Below are 12821 nucleotides of genomic sequence, written 5' to 3'. Positions count from 1 at the left end.
CAGCTTCAGAGATTTTTGCAATTAGTTCCAGTCATTGGCAGCAGAGAACTGGAAGGAATGGCGGCCAAAGGAGGTGTTGGCTTTGGGGATGACCAGTGAGATATGCCTGCTGGAGCGCAGACTACGGGTGGGTGCTGCTACGGTGACCAATGAGCTAAGATAAGGCAGGGATTTGCCTAGCAGTGATTTATAGATGGCCTGGAGCCAGTGGGTTTGACGACGAACATGTAGTGAGGACCAGCCAACAAGAGCGTACAGGTCACAGTGGTGGGTAGTGTATGGGGCTTTGGAGACAAAACGGATGGCACTGTGATAGACTACATCCAATTTGCTGAGTAGAGTGTTGGAGGCTATTTTGTAAATGACATCGCCGAAGTCAAGGATCGGTAGGATAGTCAGTTTTCCGAGGGCATGTTTGGCAGCATGAGTGAAGGAGGCTTTGTTGCGAAATAGGAAGCCGATTCTAGATTTAACTTTGGATTGGAGATTCTTAATGTGAGTCTGGAAGGAGAGTTTACAGTCTAACCAGGCACCTAGGTATTTGTAGTTGTCCACATACTCTAGGTCAGACCCGTCGAGAGTAGTTATTCTAGTCGGGTGGGCGGGTGCCAGCAGCCTTCGATTGAAGAGCATGCATTTAGTTTTACTAGTGTTTAAGAGCAGTTGGAGGCTACTGAAGGAGTGTTGTATGGCATTGAAGCTCGTTTGGAGGTTTGTTAACACAGTGTCCAATGAAGGGCCAGATGTATACAAAATGGTGTCGTCTGCGTAGAGGTGGATCTGAGAGTCACCAGCAGCAAGAGCGACATCATTGATATACACAGAGAAAAGAGTCGGCCCAAGAATTGAACCCTGTGGCACCCCCATAGAGACTACCATAGGTCCAGACAACAGGCCCTCCGATTTGACACATTGAACTCTATCTGAGAAGTAGTTGGTGAACCAGGCGAGGCAGTCATTTGAGAAACCAAGGCTATTTAGTCTGCCAATAAGAATGCGGTGGTTGACAGAGTCGAAAGCCTTGGCCAGGTTGATGAAGACGGCTGCACAGTACTGTCTATTATCGATCGCGGTTATAATATTGTTTAGGACCTTGAGCGTGGCTGAAGTGCACCCATGACCAGCTCGGAAACCGGATTGCATAGCGGAGAAGGTACGGTGGGATTCGAAATGGTCGGTGATCTGTTTGTTAACTTGGCTTTCAAATACTTTCGAAAGGCAGGGCAGGATGGATATAGGTCTGTAACAGTTCGGATCTAGAGTGTCACCCCCTTTGAAGAGGGGGATGACCGCGGCTGCTTTCCAATCTCTGGGGATCTCAGACGTTACGAAAGAGAGGTTGAACAGGCTAGTAATAGGGGTTGCGACAATTTCGGTGGCTAGTTTTAGAAAGAAAGGGTCCAGATTGTCTAGCCCAGCTGATTTGTAGGGGTCCAGATTTTGCAGCTCTTTCAGAACATCAGCTGTCTGAATTTGTGTGAAGGAGAAGCGGGGGGGGGCATGGGCAAGTTGCAGCGGAGGGTGCAGAGTTGGTGGCTGGGGTAGTGGTAGCCAGGTGGAAAGCATGGCCAGCCGTAGCAAAATGCTTGTTGAAATTCTCGATTATTGTAGATTTATCGGTGGTGATAGTGTTTCCTAGCCTCAGTGCAGTGGGCAGCTGGGAGGAAGTGCTCGTATTCTCCATGGACTTTACAGTGTCCCAAAACCTTTTGGAGTTAGTGCTACAGGATGCAAATTTCTGTTTGAAAAAGTTAGCCTTTGCTTTCCTGACTGCTTGTGTATATTGGTTCCTAACTTCCCTGAAAAATTGCATATCGCGGGGGCTATTTGATGCTAATGCAGTACGCCACAGGATGTTTTTGTGCTGGTCAAGGGCAGTCAAGTCTGAGGAGAACCAGGGGCTATATCTGTTCTTAGTTCTGTATTTTTTGAATGGGGCATGTTTATTTAAGATTGAGAGGAAATTACTTTTAAAGAACAACCAGGCATCCTCTACTGACGGAATGAGATCTATATCCATCCAGGATACCTGGGCCAGGTGAATTAGGAAGGCCTGCTCGCTAAAGTGTTTTAGGGAGCGTTTGACAGTGATGAGGGGTGGTCGTTTGACCGCGGACCCGTCTACGGACGCAGGCAATAAGGCAGTGATCGCTGAGATCCTGGTTGAAGACAGCGGAGGTGTATTTAGAGGGTAAGTTAGTCAGGATGATATCTATGAGGGTACCCATGTTTACGGATTTAGGGTTGTACCTGGTAGGTTCGTTGATAATTTGTGTGAGATTGAGGGCATCTAGTTTGGATTGTAGGATGGCCGGGGTGTTAAGCATATCCCAATTTAGGTCACCAAGCAGTACGAACTCTGAGGATAAATGGGGGGCAATCAATTCACATATGGTGTCCAGGGCACAGCTGGGGGCTGAGGGGGGTCTGTAGCAAGCGGCAACAGTGAGAGACTTATTTCTGGAAAGGTGGATTTTTAGAAGTAGAAGCTCAAACTGTTTGGGCACAGACCTGGATAGTATGATAGAGCTCTGCAGGCTATCTCTACAGTAGATTGCAACTCCACCCCCTTTGGCAGTTCTATCTAGACGGAAAATTTTATAGTTGGGGATGGAAATTTCAGAATTTTTGGTGGCCTTCTTAAGCCAGGATTCAGACACTGCTAGAACATCAGGGTTGGCGGAGTGTGCTAACGCAGTGAATAACTCAAACTTAGGAAGTAGACTTCTGATATTAACATGCAAGAAACCAAGGCTTTTGCGATTACAGAAGTCAACAAATGATAGAGCCTGGGGAGTAGGAGTGATACTGAGGGCTGCAGGGCCTGGGTTAGCCTCTACATCACCAGAGGAACAGAGGAGGACTAGAATAAGGATACGGCTAAAGGCTTTAAGAACTGGTCTTCTAGTGCGTTGGGTACATAGAATAAAGGGGGCCGATTTCCGGGCGTTGTAGAAAAGATTCAGGGCATTATGTACAGACAAGGATATGGAAGGATATGAGTAAAGTGGAGGTAAACCTAAGCGTTAGGTAACAATGAAAGAGATAGCATCACTGGAGGCACTGATTGAGTTGGTCTCCGCGTGTATGGGGGGTGGGACAAAGGAGCTATCTAAGGCAGGTTGAGCTGGGCTGGGGGATCTACAGTGAAATAGTACAATTAGAAATAACCGAAACAGCAATAAGCAAACCATATTGACATGGGAGAGAGGCATAAAGCAATCACAGGTGTAATTTGAGAGAGCTAAGACAACAGCTGGTAATGACGACACAGTTTGGGCTGAGGCTAAACATAAACAGGATGCGGTACCGTAAAAAGGAACAGTCCAGCAGGCATCAGCTGTGTAGCTGAGTTATCATAAGGTCCGGTGAACAGCAATAGGATAGGTCGGAGGTAGTTCGGGGGCTGCTAAAGCACTAGCGAGCAAGAGGCCACGGCTAGCGTGTGCTAGCGGGCCGGGGCTAGCAGATGGAATCTTCATGGTCGACGTCGTAACGGGAAGCCTGTTGTAACCACATCAGACGATTTCGTCGGCAGACCAGTCGTGTAGGATCGGCGGGGCTCCGTGTCAACACTAGGTGGTCCCGTCCGGTTGACAGAGAGGTAGATAGCCGGGAGATGGGCCTAGCTCAGGATGATTAGCCAAACCACAACGTCCATTTTGTTGCAGCTAGCTGGTAGCGATACATCCAGAGTTAAAGGTCCAGTGATTCAGTGATTCCGGCAGAAAAACTGATATGTTCTGGGTCGATAACGCGCTGTGCAGACAGTGCAGACTGGCCGAATAATAGTCCAGGCTAGAGCTGGCTGGTAGGTGGTGCAGGCCACGGACAATGGTGAAAAACTGCTAGCGGTAGCTAATAGCAAGTAGCTAGTTAGCTGGCTACTCCCGTCCGGTAGACCGAGAGGTAGATAGCCGGGATATGGGCCTGGCTCTAGGCTAGCTCGAGGCTAACTGGTGCTTGCATCGGGGGCAGTGGTGATTAGCCAAACAGCAACATCCATTCGGTTGCGGCTAGCTAGTTGCGATCCGGTGATTAATGTCCAGTGATTAAATTATTCCGGCAGAAAAATCCAATGTTCTGGGTGAAATACCGCTAACTGTGGCTAATAGCAAGTAGCTAGTTAGCTGGCTAGCTAGTTTCAACTGGAGATTCTAGATAAAAGGTAAGTCAATAATAGAATCCGTTCCACATTGAGTGAGGCGGGTTGCAGGAAAGTATATTTTGTAGAAGGATGAAAAGTCTGATAGGGAGGAGGACACAACGGAGTTGTCAACCGTGATGGCGAGATCACGGTTGACAACTCCGATGGCGAGATCATGGAACGGGCAGTCCTTTCCCGGGAGGAAGAGCAGCTCCGTCTTGCCGAGGTTCAGCTTGAGGTGGTGATCCGTCATCCAAACTGATATGTCTGCCAGACATGCAGAGATGCGATTCGCCACCTGGTTATCAGAAGGGGGAAAGGAGAAGATAAATTGTGTGTCGTCTGCGTAGCAATGATAGGAGAGGCCATGTGAGGATATGACAGAGCCAAGTGACTTGGTGTATAGAGAGAATAGGAGAGGGCCTAGAACTGAGCCCTGGGGGACACCAGTGGTGAGAGCACGTGGTGCGGAGACAGATTCTAGCCACGCCACCTGGTAGGAGCGACCTGTCAGGTAGGACGCAATCCAAGAGTGAGCCGCGCCGGAGATGCCCAACTCGGAGAGGGTGGAGAGGAGGATCTGATGGTTCACAGTATCAAAGGCAGCAGATAGGTCTAGAAGGATGAGAGCAGAGGAGAGAGAGTTAGCTTTAGCAGTGCGGAGAGCCTCCGTGACACAGAGAAGAGCAGTCTCAGTTGAATGACCAGTCTTGAAACCTGACTGGTTTGGATCAAGAAGGTCATTCTGAGAGAGATAGCAAGAGAGTTGGCTAAAGACGGCACGCTCAAGAGTTTTGGAGAGAAAAGAAAGAAGGGATACTGGTCTGTAGTTGTTGACATCGGAGGGATCGAGTGTAGGTTTTTTGAGAAGGGGTGCAACTCTCGCTCTCTTGAAGACGGAAGGGACATAGCCAGCGGTCAAGGATGAGTTGATGAGCGAGGTGAGGTAAGGGAGAAGGTCTCCGGAAATGGTCTGGAGAAGAGAGGAGGGGATAGGGTCAAGCGGGCAGGTTGTTGAGCGGCCGGCCATCACAAGTCGCAAGATTTCATCTGGAGAGAGAGGGGAGAAAGAAGTCAAAGCATAGGGTAGGGCAGTGTGAGCAGGACCAGCGGTGTCATTTGACTTCCCAAACGAGGATCGGATGTCGTCAACCTTCTTTTCAAAATGGTTGACGAAGTCATCCACAGAGAGGGAGGGGGGGGGGTGGGAGGGGGAGGAGGATTCAGCAGGGAGGAGAAGGTGGCAAAGAGCTTCCTAGGGTTAGAGGCAGATGCTTGGAATTTAGTGGTAGAAAGTGGCTTTAGCAGCAGAAACAGAGGAAGAAAATGTAGAGAGGAGGGAGTGAAAAGATGCCAGGTCCGCAGGGAGTCTAGTTTTCCTCCATTTCCACTCGGCTGCCCGGAGCCCTGTTCTGTGAGCTCGCAATGAGTCGTCAAGCCACAGAGCAGGAGGGGAGGACGGAGCCGGCCGGGAGGATAGGGTACATAGAGAGTTAAAGGATGCAGAAAGGGAGGAGAGGAGGGTTGAGAAGGCAGAATCAGGAGATTGGAGGGAGAAGGACTGAGCAGAGGGAAGAGATGATAGGATGGAAGAGGAGAGAGTAGCGGGAGAGAGAGAGCGAAGGTTGCGACGGCGCATTACCATCTGAGTAGGGGCAGAGTGAGTAGTGTTGGAGGAGAGCGAGAGAGAAAAGGATACAAAGTAGTGGTCGGAGACTTGGAGGGGAGTTGCAGTGAGATTAGTAGAAGAACAGCATCTAGTAAAGATGAGGTCAAGCGTATTGCCTGCCTTGTGAGTAGGGGGGGTGAGAGGGTGAGGTCAAAAGAGGAGAGGAGTGGAAAGAAGGAGGCAGAGAGAAATGAGTCAAAGGTAGACGTAGGGAGGTTAATGTCACCCAGAACTGTGAGGGTCTGATGAGCTCTGATGAGTTAACCCCATCAGAGCTCTTGCCACAGCATCGTCTGGTGTTGTGTTGTTGGGGATAAATGTGCAATTATGGCCCCCCAACATTCTACAGACACCCTTTTCTGCCAGCAACATATCTAGAGCCAACCTATTTTGCCAAGTCATGAGCGAGGTGGCGGATAATTAATCTGAGATTCCCCTCACTGCATCTCTAGTCTGGTTCACAAACCGTTGTTGGCTGTAATATATATAATTAATCCAATCCACATTTTTATTGATTGTTACCCACCAAAAGAACGTTGTAGTAAATCCTTCCCATACTTGATTCATAGCTTTGTATTCATCCGGTAACCCCCTTGGTATCCCAATTGTATCCATCCAAATAGGGCTATTCTCCTTCTGGTCAAAACTCCTCCTACGTCTGTTTAACCCTCTCCTTGGTTTCCGGTCACTAATTCTAACTGGCTGAACCAGTAGAACCTGGGCGCAGGCCTTGTCTGCCTTATACTGCCTTTACTGGTACACGCCCACCACACATCGGTTACAGGGGCTGTAAGGTTCGGAATTCTCTCCTGTGCTTCCGAACCTAAGTAAGTCACATTACTACTATTTCCAATTGACAATTCGTGATGTCTTTGTTTCTCTTTAACCCCCATCTGGATGTCCAGTCCCGGCCGGTCTCATATCCCCGTCCCCAAGTGTGTTTAAACACTTGAGTCCAAGAACAATCGCCATGGGGCCCAAACACAAATATGATGGGGTATTATTCCATTCTGTTGCTTGTTGACATGTACCCCACCCGTTGGCTACGTCCCTAACCCTTATTTTGAATCCTAATGTCTGCCCTTCTCTGACTCCTATTTTGTAGGTTACTCGTCCTTGACGGTCAGTATGTCGGGTCGCTTCTCTTTTACTTCTCAACAATGGTAAGGGCATAGCGTAATTGGTGCGGGGTGGTGGTGGATCTTGACATTGCCAAGACTATGATGCAGCTCAGGGTTATCCATATTCCCAAAAACCGCCAACCCTCTCCTGCCCTTGTTTTTTCTGCTTGGTACTACCCCATACTCACACCCTAAGAACACACTACAGTAATGATAGGTCGGGGTAGGAGATCTTCGTTATCAGAGGTGATCCCCGGACTTATTGGGCGAGTTCTTCTCTCTAACTCTGCGTGTGTTCAGTGGTGCTTGCATGTGTTCTTACCTTTTTGCAGTGGGTAATGTGGACCCAGGTTGCTCTTTCTGCTATTCTAATGGCAAAGGCGGTGACTAATATAACATGATAGGGCCCTTCCCAACAGGCCTGCTTCCAGTCTTTCTTCTTTAGGGACTGGATCCACACCAGTCACCTGGTTGGATAGAGTGGGTCACCTTCTCCTTTAGTTCACCTGTGGGGCACAAAACCTTTGACATACGGGTGTGGTTAATAACCAACCTTCTCATGTGTTCGGCTAGAGTGCTCTCAGTCTCTATCTCTGCCTGCTATTGTCCTCCTAACTCTGGCATTCTGTATGGTCTACCAAATACTTTCTCAAATGGCAATAACCCTTCTTTATCTGGAGTTATCTTGATCGACATTAACACTATCGGTAGACATTGTACCCAATTTCTTCCTGTGCTCCTGTGTGTTTTCCTTAACCCCTCTCTAATCATACCGTTCATATTAGTATTTTCTTTCTAGACTGTATCTAAATATATCTTTAAAGTATTTAGTCCTCTCCTCCATCTAGTTATCTTTAATCCTAACATCTACCATCATCCCCCCTGTTGACACATGGCTTTGCCCATGTGTCAATATTGCCACATCTCTAAACAATCACTTAGGTAATATTGGTAAATTATCCTTATGCCATATCCCTTCTTTCGAGACTGCCCCTTGCTTCTTTATCGCTCCGCCTACTTCTTTTGTGCATTATGGCGGCTAAATTCGACTTTTATTCAGTTCAGAATCAATAGTAATACAATCAATCAATCCCTTATCTTGTAAAAACACTCATGTTTAGTTTAAACTCTGTTCAACCCCGGCTCTCCCGGGCTTGACCTGAAGACTGATTGTTGGACATCACAGGTCTATACTTAAATCTTTCAAACATACTCAAACCCCACCCCATCATGCTGTAATCAATCAAGAAGATAGCCAAGGAGACACAAAGGTTTAACTCTGCTCATTCCAGGCCACTTATTCCACTTTGTTTGAGGAGAGAAGCAAAAGGCCACAGTCTGCTTTCAGTCACTGATAACATAGTACAGCCATGGATTTAAGTAAGAGCGAGTAATTCGACCCTAGGTCAGATTCCCACTTCACCCAGTTATCTCATAGTCCACTAAAAAATCTCCTTCATCACCATGTCAAGACTAATGTCATATATCCCTCCCTACAGTCTACCGTTTGGGTAAAAGGCCTGTCATATTTAGGAAAAGCTTAAGACTGTTTGGGTAAGTTAGCAACTTCTTTATCTCTATAAATTGTTCCTCCGCTTCCCTGTTAGTGGTTCTATTTTCTTATAACTCTAACACAGTTTACACATTTATACACTATCGGGGTGGAACACTTTAGTCATTAAAATAAACATACAAATTAATCTGTCAATTATTCTACAATGTAAAAAATTGTAAAAATAAAGAAAAACCCTTGAATGAGTAGGTATGGGACAAGTCTACTCCTGCTCCTCCTCTCCAGTATGCGACGTCGCCGGAATACTAACCACCGGTCCTGGGATTCATCATTACGCACACCTGGCATCCATCATTACGCGCACCTGCAGATTATTATGATTCACACCTGGTCCTCAGTCGGTATTGTTCCACTATTTATGCTGTATCACCACTGTTATGTTGTCTCATTTCATGTTTGTTGTTTTATTTAACGTTTCACCTGCTTCTCGACTCACAGCGTCATTGTTACAGAATACCGACTCAAACCATGGAAGCAGCAGGAAATTCGAATATCTTTCAGACGGTCGATGAACAGGGTTATCTTCTACGTCAACACCATGACCAGCTGGCACAACTGGGATCGGTTATGGAGGAGGTTCTTCGCAGTGTGCAACGTCTCGAACACACCCAGGAGGCGTTGTCTTCATCCAGCAAAGGATACGCTACAACCAGTCGACCCAATGAGCCAGCACATCAGCCCATTCAGCAATCCGCTCAGGTCAGCGATGCCCATTTATCCCTCCCGGATAAGTATGACGGTACACCATCAAAATGCTGTGGCTTCCTACTTCAGTGCTCTCTCTATTTTTCGCATCAGAGGGGAGCTCCCACCACCGAGAGGTCCAGGGTTCCCACCGTGATTTCTCTGCTGACTGTGCGGGCGTTGGAGTGGGCTATGGCCGTCTGGGAGAGAGGAGAGGAGGAGCTTGATTCTTATGAGGGGTTGGCTCTGTTTAAATGTCTTTTTGATCATTCCCGGAGGCAGAGAGGGAGGTGAGCGGCTACTGCAATTACGGCAGGGTAACCAGATGGCTGCTGAGTACGCGCTCACCTTTCGGACAGTAGCAGCATCCAGTGGATGGAATGAGCCGGCGCTTCGTACGCTATTTAGAAGAGGTTTGTGTGAAGAGGTCCAGACGGAACTGGCCTGTCGAGACAACAACCTCTCCTTGGACGCACTCATTGCGATGGCCATCCATCTGGATAACCTAATTCGGGAGCGCCGGTACTCTCATCGCTTCTTTCCCTCCCTCATTGAACTCTCGGAATCAGAGTCTGAACCCATGGAGGTAGGGGTCACTCCCCGTGGCAAAGCGCCACTGACGGATACAGCTGGGTTTCTGTATGTACTGTGGAGTGGGAGGGCACAAGCTCCAGAGGTGTCCGGCATGTCCGAATCCGGGATCCACAAGAGCAGAGGGACAGTCACGTGATCTTCCACCCCCTAGGGCAGGAGTGAGTATTCCAGCTTCATCACTGTCTGCTAGGCTCTTTTTGGTGTCCATTACACTATCTGACTGTCCCTCATGTACTGTGTCTACAAATTTAGTGGATTCCGGTGCTGCGGGGAATTTTATTGACCAGACCCTTGCCTCCTCTCTTAACATCAACTCATGCCCGCTCTCCTCTCCTTTTCCGGTTCAAGCCCTGGATAGTCGGCCTTTAGGATCCGGAACCGTCACCCACATCACTCAACCACTCGCCCTCACCGTGGAGGCCATTCATCAGGAGAACATTCCCTTCTTCATTACCAGTGCACAAGTCCACAAGATCATCCTCGGCCTCCCTTTGCTTCAACGCCAGAACCCTACCATCTCATGGTCGAGAATGAGAATTACAGACTGGTCACTCAAATGCCGGAGGACCTGCTGCCCTGTCCCCTGTGGTTCCACGTCAGTTGAGAGTCCTGTGGTTGCCCTTCAGCCCAACATCCCGGAGGTATACCAGGACCTGCGGGAGGTATTCTCCAAGGCCACCTGTCTTCCTCCACATCGCCCCTGGGACTGTACCATCAACCTGCTTTCAGGTTCTGCGCCTCCGCGCAGACGCAGCTACCCTCTGTCGGTGGCTGAGACCCGGGCCATGGAGGATTACATCCAAGAGGCGCTCCAACAAGGTTTCATCCGCACGTCCACTTTCCCTGCTTCGGCTGGTTTCTTCTTCGTGGCCAAGAAGGATGGAGGGTTACGTCCCTGCATTGACTACAGAGGACTCAACGAAATCACCTCAAAGTATCGGTACCCTCTCCCATTGGTGCCGTCAGCCATCGAGCAGCTCCCCGGGTCCTGGTTCTTTACCAAACTGGACCTGCGGAGTGCATACAATCTCATCCGCATCTGGGAGGGGGATGAGTGGAAGATTGCATTTAGCACGATGTCTGGTCACTACGAGTACTTGGTAATGCCATATGGCTTAGCCAATGCTCCATCAGTGTTCCAGGCATTCGTTAACGAGGTGTTCAGGGACATGCTCGGCCGCCAAGTGGTCGTGTATATCGATGACATCCTGATCTACTCAGCTACCTTGGAGGATCACATCATTCACGTTTGAGCAGTCCTGGAACGCCTTCTCGCCAACCACCTGTTCGTCAAGGCTGAGAAGTGCCAATTTCACCAGAGAATGGTGTCCTTCTTAGGCTACCAAATCAGTCCGCAGGGTGTGAAGATGGACGACAAGAAGGTAGATGCAGTCAGGTCATGGCCAGTTCCAACCACCTTAAAGGGGTTACAACGTTTCTGGGGGTTTGCCAACTTCTACCACCGCTTCATCAGGAACTTCAGCTCTGTCGCCGCTCCTCTCTCCTTAATGGAGGGCCCTGTAGGTTGGTGTGGAACCCAGCAGCCGATGAGGCCTTCTGTCTACTCAAAGGACGTTTCACCTCTGTCTCAGTGCTCAAACACCCAGATCCCACGACATCCTTTGTGGTGGAGGTGGATGCTTCAGAGGTATGCATGGGGGCAGAGAGGAATTACAACGTCAGTGATCATGAGTTGCTGGCGGTGAAGTTGGCATTAGAGGAGTGGAGTCACTGGCTGGAGGACGCCGAGGAACCATTCGTCATTCTCACGACCATCGGAACCTGGAGTACATACGGACAGCGAGGAGGCTGAATCCATGCCAAGCAAGGTGGGCACTTTTCTTCACAAGGTTTGACTTCACGCTGATCTATCACCCAGGTTCTAAGAACACCAAGGCCAATGCTCTGTCCCATCTCTACGATTCGGGTGAGGGTCCTGTCCAGAATGCGCCCATAATTCCATCCTCCCGAGTTGTAGCTCCTGTCGTCTGGGACGTAGATGAGGACATCCGCCAGGCTCTGGAGAGGGAGCCCGCACCCACTAATTGTCCTCCGGAGCGCATTTACGTTCCCACAGGGATAAGGGATCGGCTGCTGACCTGGGCGCATACAGCTGTTGTCGCTGGACATCCAGGTATTTCTCGCACTACCCAATCCATCTCTGGGAAATACTGGTGGCCCACCTTAGCGCAGGACGTCACTCGCTATGTCAACTCCTGTTCCGTATGTGCTCAAACCAAGTACCCCCGGAATGCTCCAGCAGGGAAGATCCTGACACTTCCCATGCCTCAGCGACCCTGGTCACATCTCTGATGGTTTCACCACCAAAATGGTGGTAGTGGATAGATTTAAAAGTCCTGTCGTTTAATCCCTCTTCCTGGTCTCCCCACTGCTCTCCAGGTCGCTGAGGCAATCTTCCAGCAGGTCTTCCGGCATTATGGCCTACCGGAGGACATCGTTTCTGACCCTGGGCCCCAATTCACATCACAAGTATGGAGGGCCTTTATGGAGAAGCTCAGGGTCACGGTCAGCCTCACTTCCGGGTACCGGCCTCAGTCCAACGGGCAGGTGGAGAGGATGAACCAGGAGCTGGGGAGGTTCCTGAGGAGTCACTGTCAGGACCGGCAGGGTGAGTGGGCACGATTCCTTCCATGGGCAGAGTATGCCCAGAACTCGCTACATCACTCCTCCACTGGGTTGAACCCCTTCCAGTGTGTTCTGGGTTTTCAGCCGGCCCTGGCCCCCTGGACCCCGGGCCAGACCGACACTCCTGCGGTTGATCCATCAGACGTGTTGCTGTGCGTTTTGTTGCTGTGCGTTTTTGCTGCCAACTTTACTTTATTTTGCTAGCTGACAACTTTGTTTGTTTTTTTTTTGTTGTTTTTTTAATTACCGTTTATATTTTTAGTTTTTCCATCGCAACTTTTTTCCCTCATTCAACTTTTTCACTCCGGACGCTTTATCTGGACATGGTTCGTCAACATCTTCAACAGCCGAAGCTAAGTAGTAACATTAACATGATGTCTTCTAATT

This window comes from Coregonus clupeaformis, chromosome 25 (assembly GCF_020615455.1).
Source record: "Coregonus clupeaformis isolate EN_2021a chromosome 25, ASM2061545v1, whole genome shotgun sequence".
Taxonomy (NCBI): domain Eukaryota; kingdom Metazoa; phylum Chordata; class Actinopteri; order Salmoniformes; family Salmonidae; genus Coregonus; species Coregonus clupeaformis.
The sequence above is the reverse complement of the archived record's forward strand: the minus strand, read 5'-3'. Positions refer to the sequence as shown.